Genomic DNA, 7,953 nt, shown 5'->3' with positions numbered 1-7,953 from the left:
TTTCCTGTTCAGTTGGCAATCCTAATTAAAACCTAGGCTGTGATGATGTAAAAATAATAGCAGCAATGACATAGCTATACTTGATCGGGTGTATTGGGTGTTGCTTGATTTTCTTTAGCATTATCTCTGCTCTCTGATGGACTTTACTAATACAAGCACCAAACTCCTCTCACTTGCTACTTAGTGGTATCTTTGGAGCATTTCATCTGGATCACTATATAAGATGACTGATGGAGGAAGTTCAGCGGAGAAGAATGTTCTTAGCATGGAGAGCATTTCTTTGATATTTCAGAAATATGCATGATAGTTGTAGAACAACTGATATGAGATACGTATCAATACAAAACATAGTCCTAAAATTTCTATTGCACATCAGTCAAATGTTAGAAGGAGCTTCTAGGAGATAAGTGCATTAGAGCAGGGGTCCCCAATCCTTTGGACCTCAGGGACAACAAAATTCATAATCTTAAATCCCGTGGACCACTAATATGATCTGCCTAATAGCAATAGCAATAGCAGTTAGACTTATATACTGCTTCATAGGGCTTTCAGCCATCTCTAAGCGGTTTACAGAGTCAGCATATTGCCCCAACAATCCGGGTCCTCATTTTACTCACCTCTGAAGGATGGAAGGCTGAGTCAATCTTGAGCCGGTGAGATTTGAACAGCCGAACTGCAGAACTGCAGTCAGCTGAAGTAGCCTGCAGTGCTGCATTTAACCACCTCGCCACCTAATGACTGGCTGGGTGGGCATGGCTAGGAGGTCATGTGGCTGGGTGGGCATGGCCACCTCAATGTCATCACGTCAAGAGGTGCCTCACCAGCCTCTACTCGCCCCACCCCTCCCAGCTACTCCATGCCTGCCCACCCGGGCAACAACAAGCTCTTGTTGGAGCTAAACAGCCACCACGAGAAAGAGTTGGCAAAATAGCTAGCTCAGTTCAAATTGGATCTGACCAAGACGGAGGCTCAGCAGAAGCATCTCACTGAGGACTACGAGCATAGGCTTTCCAAGCAGAGGGAAGTGCAAGGCCAGGTACCGGTGCCTGGAGGCTCAGCAGGCTGAGATGGTCAGCCAATTCCAGGCCATGATGCAGTCCCACTGGAACAAGGCCCTCCGGCTCTTCGCCACCCAGTGGCACTTCCCTCCAGCCTTTGCCCAAAGCCCCACACCAGGAGGCTGAAGCAGACTCCAAGTCAGAATTTCTGCCCCTCTCTGCCCCACACAAAAAGACCCCGAAGGGGGAGACTCTCTGCAGCAACACAAACATTCATTGCATGTATCCATCCCAGGGGGCTGTAGTTTGAGGACCCCTGATTTAGTGCAATATAAAAAAATGGAAATAATTTTTCTGCAGACCACCAAAATGTTCTCACGGATTCTCTGCAGCAACACAATCGTTCATTGCATGTAACCAGCACAGGGGCCATAGTTTGAGGACCCCTGATAAAGTGCAATATAAAAAAATACAAATAATTTTTCTGCGGACCACCAGTGGTCTATGGACCACCAATTGGTAACCAGTGCATTAGAGCACAATTTCAGATCCAGTCAATAAGCTGCCATTGACTTATCCCTGGATCAAATCAATGTTTTTCTCTTGACTTCATCCTTACCATTGATTTTTAATAAAATATTTTTAAATCGTATCTCAATGACAACACGATTAAAAATATATGTAGCCTGTTGTTTAATGTAGGTCAAGTCTTGAGTATTCAAATTCCAGAGATATCAGAAATAACAATCTTAAATATCTATTCCCAAAATATATTTTAAGAAGGTTTTAAAAATGGTATAGTACTGTTGCTAAAGAATGACAGGAACTATTCATTCCTCTAAGTCATTTTCTCTTCTCCCAAACTATGCTGGATGACTAAACTCATAAAAATGTGCATAATCTAGTACTTCAAATGAATCATCAAATATCAGTAGATGTCTTAATGAAAAATATTGTTCATACTACAGAAGCACAGGAAACATTTCATTTGGTGGTTGGCAACAGAGTACCCTTTAACATTAAAAAAAGGAAGGAAAAGAGAGACAATATCAAATATTTGCTTCAGGTAATCTTGATATGAAGTCTCTGTTTGTACTGGATATTTATCACTTAATTATGGCTGGAAAAACTCAATTAGGGCAGCCTTTGTAGTCATCAGTTATTAGTCTTCAACAGATCCTTAGCTAACAAGAGGGATGCTAGAGAAACTAACTTAAGACTCATCCAAACTTTTCCTCTAACTTCGGAGATGACTCACTAATAAGATGCAATCTTCCTCTCTTACTCAGCACCCAACAGCTAACTTTGAATTTTTCTCATCTGGTATGAAGTATTTTTCATCTTGTCCTGACATAAACTTTATTTTATGCATAATGTGTGATGCTTTGGTGTAACTGAGGTAGCAATGCAGTGTTTGGAATCTGCTCAGCTTCTATTGATTGTGTTCAGTTCAGAGGTGGCTTCCTGCCAGTTCGCACCTATTCGGTAGAACCGGTTCATCAAATCTACCAAAGCGGTTAGAAGAGGTTCCACCAGTGGACCCGGAAAGCAGGCCACACCTACAGAAGAGGTTCCAAAATTTTTTGAAATCCACCACTGGTCCTTGGATATGATTATTCTACACTATCATGCTCATATTTATAAAACTCAGTGCCTCTGTGAAAGGTTAGGATGACTACTGCGTTTGTGGTGCAATCAGAACATTGCGTGTGTTGAAGTTGTTTTAACGCAAACCAAAGATGCCTTTTAAAAAAAACAAGTTTACATCATATTCTTATGCATGCCAGTGCTGTGTGTGAGGTAATTTAAGGTGGTTCTGACAAGGGTCGTCGGCATCTTCATATCCTGTCACATGGGTGGCAAGCCACTCCCATCCGGTCACATGGGCGGCAAGCCACTCCCACAAAGGAGGCCACACCCACAGAGTAGGTTCGAACAATTTTTGAAACCCACCACTGGTTCAGTTGCTATCTCCTTCTCTTGTTGTTTCTAATTTCCATCCATTTTGGTTTGTATTGCTGGACTGATGTGACATCAGGAGAGGAGCTGAACCAGGACCAAAGTTCTTGTTTATCTGCAGTTATTAAAGTGGGAGGCGAGAACTTCTCCCTGATGTGAACTGCTCCTCACAGAATGCCAGAAAAGTATTAATATTTCTGAGAGATGGCTAAACTCACAATTTGTCAAAAACTTCCTTTTTACCTCCCCACCCAAAGTCAAAAATGATTGATAATTTTCCCATGAGCAAGGAAATTCTCCAATTACTGCAACTCAACTTACCCTGCATTAAATTGTTAGGATATTACCTGCTAATGTAGATACAGCAAATTATGCTTTTTGTTGCCTCCCAGACTGGAGGAAAGCACATTAAATTGGCTACCTGAATCTGACCTTGGTCTGCATTTAATGGGAACTAAAACTAATTTATACTCTGTTTGCTAACAAGTAAAGCAGAATGCAATTATTCCCCCCACCCCACCCCGAAATGTATGATCCAATTCTGGACCTGAAACCTTTTTGTGTATTTTAGGTTAGTTTTATCTTTGAGGGAAATATTTCTGGGAAAATTCACAGAAAATTAAAGAAGGGGTTTAAGCTGTACTTTAAAGTACAGAAATTAGCAGGCTAGTTTTTTCTTGTTTGACATGTATCAGATCATCATTAATTTGTTACTGTTTAGAAAAGTTACCAAGAACTTTTATCTTTGTGGGTTTTTTCTGTTTTTTTGCCATTATTTTGAATATATTATAGAAATAAAAAAAATAGAAATAGATCAATGAATAAATCAAAACCAGCACATCTTCAGGGCTCAAGTTACGTGTGGGTCCATTAGGCAAAATCACAAAGCAAGAGGGATAATGGTTGCCAGATAGTAGCATTAGAGTTTGATAAATTTCTATAATAATTAACACATTAAAAAAAATCAAGGAACAGAAAAACCATTCTTAATCCATATTCATAACTATTTACCAAGTGGCAGAAAAGGGCAAACAAAAATGAATAAGTTGTATCCTAAGAGCTGGAATTACATTAAATTTATGGTGGATGCTTTTACTTCTACTATAAAGAAAAAAATAATCATACACTTACTTTATTGAATGATGAGTGAGCTCTGTCCATTATTAGACATTTGAGTCTGCAAGCAGAAATGATTGCAAGGGAGGAAAATGAACCAAACAGTTCCTTAAAAACAAAACCCCTCTAAACCAGGGGTCACAAACCTTTTGAACCATAGGGACCACTAAATCCATAATTTTAAATCCCGCGGACCACTAATATGATCTGCCTAATGACTGGCTGGGTGGGCGTGGCTAGGAGGTCATGTGACTAGGTGGGCATGGCCAACTCAATGTCATCACATCAAGGGGCGCCTCACCAGCCTCTACTCACCCTTCCCCTCCCAGCCACTCCTCGCCTGCCCATCCAGATTCCTTTGGGCCCCGACAGGAAGCACTTGTTGGAGCTAAGCAGCTACCACGAGAAAGAGTTGGCAAAATAACTGACTCAGTTCAAATTGGATCTGACTGAGAAGGAGGCTCAGCAGAAGCATCTCAGTGAGGACTATGAGCACAGGCTTTCCAAGCAGTGGGAATACCTGCGGGAGTGCAAGGCCAGGTACCGGCGCCTGGAGGCTCAGCAGGCCGAGATGGTCAGCCAGTTCCAGGCCATGATGCAGTCCCACTGGAACAAGGCCCTCCGGCTCTTCGCCACCCAGTGGCACTTCCCTCCAGCCTTTGCCCAAAGCCCCACACACCAGGAGGCTGAAGCAGACCCCAAGTCCGAATTTCTGTCCCCCTCTGCCCCACACAAAAAGACCCTGAAGGGGCAGACTCTCTGCAGCAACACAAACGTTCATTGCACATATCCATCCCAGCGGGCTGTAGTTTGAAGACCCCTGAATTAGTGCAATATAGAAAATGCAAATGTTTTTTCTGCAGACCACCAAAATTATCTTACGGACCATCTGTTGGTGACCGCTGCTGTAAACAATGCCTATTTTTCAGCATAAACTTGAAAAAGGAAGGCAGAGCAATTCCAACATTGAGCATTAAGTTGGAAATGGAGGCCAGGCCAATTGTTGAAATAGGCAGAGTGAGATTGTCACCCCAGGCAGAAGATAATAAAGATAATAAGGAGATGGATCTAAGTTTTAGTCTGCCTCTTATAAAAAGTCAAACTGATGTTTGAACAGAAGTCTGTGTTTCAATTTTTCTGTTCTTATATCTTTCTACTGTCTACTGTAGCAGAATATTAATATCAAAAACTGTGAAAATATACCCCAGCAATTGTAGAGTGGGAAATAGTAGGCTCTGCATGAATTTCTGCATGAATTTACCTCCTCCGATTATAATTAGGTGTTGTAAGGATGTTTTGTATTCTGAAGGATTCCCTTTATATGTTATGTATTCATGACTTAGTAGCGATGGTGAAATTCAATTTTTTTTTACTACGGGTTCTATGAGTATGGCTTGGTGGGCATGGCAGGGGAAGGATCCTGCAAAATCCCCATTCCTTCCCCACTCCTGGGGGAAGGATCCTGCAAAATCCCCATTCCCTCCCCATTCTGGGGCCAGGCACAGGTGGTATTTGCTGGTTCTCCAAACTACTCAAAATTTCCGCTAGTGGTTCTCCAGAACCTGTCAGAACCTGCTGAATTTCACCCCTGCTTAGTAGATGATTCACTCACATGACCCGTTAAAAGTAGTTAGAATCCTTGCCGCTAGAATTAAACTTTGGCTGATGTATAAAGGCCTTGTCATATGGAAAAGAATTAGGTAGAACTGATTATCAGAATTATTAGTTTTACATTGAATTCACTTCTTTTTGATAGGCATAGATCATGAGTATAGGATCACGAGCCGAAAAGAATCAGTTTGGTCTAATGCCGTGATGGCATCAGGTGGCACACGGAGCCATTTGTTAGGGCACATGAGACGTTGCCCTATTAGTTCCACAGTCCATGCATGTGCTGGCCAGCCGACTTCGGCCTTCTTTTGAGGCTGGTTTTTGCCCTCTGGAGCCTTCAGGGAAGCTCCTGAAGTCTCCGGAGGGCCTTCGGGGAGGTGAGTGGGCAGGGAGGCTGTTTTCGCCCTCCCCAGGTTCCTAGAAAGCCTCTGGAGCCTGGGAAGGGCGAAAAAATGCACCAAAAGTGGGGGGGGGAGCGCTGGTCGCACACGCATAGCATTATGGGTGTGGCACGCTCACGCACGACCCCCATGCTCTCCCCCCGTTTTTGGCACACGATCCAAAAAAGGTTAGCCATCACTGGTCTAATAATTAAGCCAGGACAAAACCAGGAAATAAGGAGTGCCTGCATAAGACATACAAGCAAACTGGGTGACTTGAGTCAGTTGCTCTCTCCCAGCCCAAACCACCTCACAGAGTTGGAAGGAAGGAGGAGGCAGGGATATTAAGAGGAAGGAGGAGGAGTGTTAGGAGGGAGGAGCATTAGGGGTGCTCACTACCTTGAGTTATTTATACAAATAATATAAGTGAGATTAAAAAAAATCTTTTAAAAACTCTAAAGTGATCCCAAGGAAAAAGTGATAGAGAGCGTATGCCTTGAATGAGTCATCCCTAGGGGATAAGTATAAAAATATGTTGATTCTCTTTTTAAAATATGACTTCATTAGCAATTTTATAAAGAAAAAGAGAGAATAAAGCCAACAGTGCAAGAAAGAAAGAAGAAAAGAAAGTATCGGTAAGTATAAAGAAGTAGCTTCTGGGCTTTTTGCAGCAATTATAAGTATAACTATATATTTATCTCTTACTGTTTCTTCTTTCTCTTTTTCCTTCTCTTCTGTCATGTTGTTATCATGCGCTAAATAATAATAAACCTCTTAATCTATGGTTACACGGCAGTGACGTGCGGTGAGGTTTATGGCTGGTGAGGCAAGCGGGCAAAAGCCGCCCTATGGTGGAAACAGCACTGGGGTTTCGGCGGGGCTTTTGGAAAGCCGCGCCGGGACTTCAGCGGGGCTTTTGGAAAGCCACGCCGGGGCTTCGGCAGGGCTTTTGGAAAGCCACGCTGAAGCCCCGGCGCTGTGTCTGCCATAGAGGCATCCCGCGGGATGCCTCTATGTTGGAAAGCCGCTCCGGGGCTTCAGCGGGGCTTTCGGAAAGCCGCGCCGGGGCCCCGCCAAAGCTCTGGTGGGGCTTTTAGAAAGCTCCGCCGAAGCCCCGGCACAGCTTTTCAAAAGCCCCACTGAAGCCCTGGCGTGACTTTCCAAAAGCCCTGTCGAAGCCCTGGCGTGGCTTTCCGACATAGAGGCGTCCCGCGGGACGCCTCTATGGCAGACACAGTGGCAGGGCTTTTGGAAGGGCCCTACCACACCAATGTAGAACCCATCTTTCTCCCCTCTCCTACAAAATAGCATCAGAAGGAGAAAGGAACAGATTATATTAATGAAGACATCCCACACTTAATTATAAACATGCCTGCTGAATGGTCAGCCTCCTCGCTTTAACAGTTTTGGGTTGCGGAAACATAAAAAAAGTGCCAGCCTGCGCGCCAGCAGAGGCGGGTAAACACACACACACAAATTACTTACAATAATACAATTACTTACAAATTACCTTAATTTTGAATTCCTCCCCCTCCCTCCGACCCACATACTTTTTCAAGCTGTTTCACAGAGGATTTCAACTCTGCTCTTGTCTGCCATGATGAAAATGTAAAAATGTAAAAGGAAAAAGGCAAGAGCTGCTGAGGTCAGGCTGGGTTAGTCTCCAATGGATGACTCTGCTTAACTGTTTAAAAAAGCCTCTAAAAAAAGTGCCCTCTACAGGAGGAGGCGAGAAAACCACGTGCCTCATCTACATAAGGAATTTTTCGGCTTTTAACCCTTGCTTAACTCTGCTTGAGTGATCATAAAGATAGACTAATTGAGGCACGTGGTTCTCCCGCCTCCTCCTGTAGAGGGCACTTTTTAAAGAGGCTTTTTAAACAGTTAAG

The sequence above is a fragment of the Thamnophis elegans genome, chromosome 8 (assembly GCF_009769535.1).
Source record: "Thamnophis elegans isolate rThaEle1 chromosome 8, rThaEle1.pri, whole genome shotgun sequence".
Taxonomy (NCBI): Eukaryota; Metazoa; Chordata; class Lepidosauria; order Squamata; family Colubridae; genus Thamnophis; species Thamnophis elegans.
Note: the sequence above shows the minus strand (reverse complement) of the source record.